This window comes from Eurosta solidaginis, chromosome 2 (genome assembly GCF_040869045.1).
Source record: "Eurosta solidaginis isolate ZX-2024a chromosome 2, ASM4086904v1, whole genome shotgun sequence".
In the NCBI taxonomy this organism is placed as follows: Eukaryota; Metazoa; Arthropoda; class Insecta; order Diptera; family Tephritidae; genus Eurosta; species Eurosta solidaginis.
Window position 1 is genome coordinate 262,468,883 of NC_090320.1, and position 4,848 is coordinate 262,473,730.

Genomic DNA, 4,848 nt, shown 5'->3' on the forward strand with positions numbered 1-4,848 from the left:
TTATATAAAAAAACTTAAAAAAAAAATTATAAAAAAAATAGTCATAAAAAATTTAAATAAAAAATGAGAGCAAAAAAACATTCAATTATTTTTATAACAGAAGAAACACTATATATATAGAATCTTGTAAGCGCTATGGTAAACACATATGTTTCCAAAAATGTAAAAACAAAACCGAAACTATCGGCAGTGTAAAATAAGGGTGTATAATATAATTCCGGCTTACAAAATACCGAAACGCAAAATCCGACATAACCGGAACCCCAAAAGTTCATGATACCAACATCAAAAAATCCTAACAAATCAGATTCCCGTTAGGACTAAGTCCCGACCATTTATAATCCCGACTTGACCAAATCCCGAAACTAAATCTCGAAAAAATCCTGGCAACATGTTAATTGGCAATCAAATATGATGTCATAAAAAGACATTTTTGGCATTGTTCTATTATTTTAGACATCTCTGCACAACAACAATTACCAGATCCAACACTAGCTATGCGATCAACATTACTTCTGCACAGGTGCAATTTGTAGTAACTTTTAGTAAATTTGTCTGGACTGTTGTTAGGATTTGGAGTCGTCGGGACTTGGAATTTTGCCGGAACTGTGCATAGTCGGAATATAATGTTATTGTGGGCTTCCTTGCGTCGAGATTTTGTTATGTCTGGGTTATATATTGTCGGAATTTCTAAAATTGTCGGGACTATAAGTTGCCGTTATTTAGAAAGTCGGGATTATGGGTTGCACCCGTAAAAGAGTTAGACTTCCAAAAGAAGATGTAGAATAATTTGATTATTATGTTGATATTTAAGTGTTGGATGTATTTTTCATGGCTGTTAAGTTAAGATTCATGTCAAACTTGAGGAAAGTTAACTTATGCATGTAAGAAAGCAAAAAAAGCTGCTCCATGTATTTCACATACGATTCTGGTAAATTTGGAGTGAGTTTGGTTTAGTTCAAAAAATATTTACACCGCATACATGGAAAATGGGATAAATGCATTAGCACAAAAACATAAATCCTCCGTAAAACAAGAAAAGATTGAGAACCACCTACAGAAGCTTTTTGAGCTAAAATGAAATTCCGTACCGTTTCGCTTCCAGAGGAAGTATATCAATCTCATCAACACCTTTTCCAGTTAAGCTAACGCTAAAACCCCATCGCCAAAAATTTCTTAAACAGTATCAAGGCACAGAAAAGTATGCAACAGTTAGTACCATATGGTCTCAATATTAACAGCCTTTACTTTTACATAGGACTTAGACGGTTTTCCTTAGGACCATATGGTTCTAAATATTGCATACTTTTCTGCGCACTTGATACAATTTTAGAATTTTCGACGATGGAGTGTAAGCGTGAGCGATTGCGGGAATACGGGGGCAGTCATGCAAAAGTGTCAACATTTTTATCAATATTTGAGAATCGTGTGATCCATATTTTATACAGCCTATTACAACTACTTATGGTTTTAGGGATAAACTCCCTTTACAAGACCAAGCATGTCTTTCTTTCTGAAACTTCCGCTTTGTAACAGCATAAAACATAATATTTTGTGCTTGTTTTTGTTTAAAGAATTAACTTTTTATAATTTTTTTTTTGAATAGGTCAGAAAACTCGAAAAAAAATATAGGGTTTAACTAAAATCGACAAGGAAGCACTGCTATCTAATTAGGAAGCAGCAAACATCATTGGCTCTAGAAAGCATTGGCAAGTGGAGGGATTTATTTTAAATCATAGATCCTGGTTTTTGATAAAGTTTTTCAGGTTGGCCGTAAATCGAACTTCTGGTAACACTATAGATTCTTTCAATCTATGTAAAGTACTCACGGACCGGTCAGTTCAGCATAAGCTAGACTATATTGAGTTCTTAACAAACAAGCAGTTACCAAACTTCCGTTTTTGTTTCGCTGAAACTATATAGCCAAAGGTCTCTAAAACAGTATCAAGTGCGCAGAAATGATGCAACATATGGTTATAAGAAATAACCGCCTATGTTATTACTTGTGAGCATATGATACTAAATGTTGTATACCTTTCTGCGCAGTTTTTTTTTTATTATTTTGTAGATTTTAGAGCTCAGTTTTAGTGTAAGCTAAAATCCGGGGCAGAATCAACATACAAAAATAACAAATTTAAAAAGGAGGAGTTGATTTTCCAAGCGCGCTAACACGTCTTTAAGTAGGCAACTGCGAAAGTCTTACTCGACTATGTAATGCTCCATAAAGCCTTGACATCAACTTAGCACTCTTTTAGGAGGTACTTATGAGTAAATTTTACGAGCATTAAAACTGAAGCCATTCTATTTTAAGTGAGGGTCTACTCATAACTTGTCTGGGCCTAACTTGTATATCAAACTGTGTACTTATCAAACCTAAATAATCAGACGCAAACGCATATCTAAAAAAACGTATCTAACGTCATACAAAATTTGATAGTGTATATAAATATCAACTACATTCAACTCCATACATGTCATTTAAAGACATTCAAAAGTAATACGATACAAGTACACAACAATGTACATATACATATATGTATATATGTATATATATAAATATATAGACTCTTTCATACATACATACATACATTCATCCGTAATTAAAAAAAAAGCATTTAACGACGAAAATATCATTCATAGCGTCTTAAATATGAATAGTACTTACATTGGCATACATAATATGTATGAATAAGCTAATTTAAAAATAATATCTAACTTTAAGTAAATATGTAAACTACAAAAAACAAAAATGCAACACTGTATGTATTTATGCATCTGTATTTGTAACTGTAAGGTAAACCAAAGACTTTTTTCTTTGAAATAAAAACATAAACAAGAAAATGTAATAAAAATAAACAGCAACAAAAAAATACAATAATATAAAAACTACACGAGGGAGAATACAAACTAAAATAAAGAATGAAAAAAAATATATATATATATCAAATCAACGTATATATGAGTTGTAAATCCCATATATATTTAAAAAGAATATAAAAAGGAAAATAAACAAAATATGTTTGTGTTTTTACTCATGCAATGGTATTACATTATCAGATGGTGTTTAGGGATGGTGTGAGAGCACTCGTCGCGCTTCAGTGAAATGCAGTGATTTCACAAAGTAAGTATACATTAAAATGGAAATCATATTAAAGCCTGACACGGATGCATAATAATGGTAAGCTATACTGGCGTGAACTAGCTAAAAAGGGCGCATCCCTTGAAGCTTGCTCCGTAGACGTCTCAATTAGATTGGGCGAGATTAAGCGAAGGCGAGTGCTGCACATGATCGACTAAGCGGGAAAGGGGTGGGTTCAAGCGCGGGGCTGTAAAATGTCGAAGATTATGTGTAGATCTTACAACTTTAGAATAACAAAGTTGCTTCTATAATTAAAAAGAGAGGACTGTAGACTCATGACGGGTATTCTGACTGGACACTGCCTTCTGGTGTCACATGCCTTTAAATTAGGCTTGGTCAGTGATAGCAGATGTAGGAAGTGCAGGTTGGAAGTGGAAACGATCGACCACGTTCTGTGCTCGTGCCCTGCACTTGCCAGGCTAAGACTCTGGCTATTAGGAGTGATACAGCTGTCAGATCTAGAAGCAGCAAGTGGCTGAAGTCCAAGAAAGCTTCTAGTATTTGCCAAGAGGACGGAGTTATTTTATAACATTGGTCCTGGTTTTTGATAGGGTTTTTCAGTTTGGTCGTTAAAACAAACTTCTGGTAACACTACGGACTCAGTCAGTCTATGTGAGGTCCTCATGGAGCGGCCAGTTCAACCTAACATAACTGGCGTTAGTCATGGTAATAAAAATTAAAGTTGTGCATATTTAAGGATTTAGGGCATTAAGATGGAGAAAACAAAGTGGAATTGAAAAATATTTAAATTTTTAGCAAGATCGAGATACTTTAATTGCCAAGAGGTAACACAGGCTGACAAACTTTTAAAAAGTCGACACTCAGAAATGAGCTGATAACTTTTGTAAGTTGTGGGGCTTCATCTGAATAACATCTCAGACTTTTAATTTTGGTTCTTGTTTTCGAGTTATTCTTACATTAACATACGAAAATCATATTTCTCGAAAAAGAACCGTGCTATATATACATATGTAGATGTCTCATCATAATCGTTCTAGTGAGAGCTCCACATAGACTGAATGAGTTTATAGTGTAAATAGGAAGTTTGTATAATGATCAAATTGAAAAACCCTATCAAAAACCTGTGTCGAAAAATAACTACGGCCTCTTGGCAAATATAAGGTGCTTAGAAGGACCCATGCCACTTGCTGCCTCTAGATCTGATAGCTTCTTAACTCCTTTTAGCCGGAGTATTAGCCTGGCAAGCGCAACGCAATAGAATAAAACGTGCATGATCGCTTTCTCCTACAAACCGCACTTTTTTCATCTGCCATAACTGACAAGGCTTTGGTTAAAACGCATATGATGCCAGAAGGTACTGTTCAGCTAGAATACCCGCCATGAGTTTGCAGTCCTCTCTTTTTAATGGTAAGAGTAAGTGTGTTATTATAAGGTTGTAAGACCTCTATATGATATTCGACACCTTACATCCTCTGTCATGATGGGTCAGTTGTAACTCTCGCCTTCACTTAATCTCGACCAATATGATTGGGACATCTTCGCCGCAAGCTTAGAGTGGCCAATTCTTCATAAAATAAACAGCTATCTCTCTGATATTTCCAGTTTTTCCGCCCCGCGAAAGCTGACATTGTCTCCAACCAAATCATAGTCGACCTTATTTGCAATATGGACACGCCAAAAGTCGACCACATGCACGTCGATAGCATTAGGCTACCTACTGTCTTACATCCAAAAATCTTGGGCGTGAC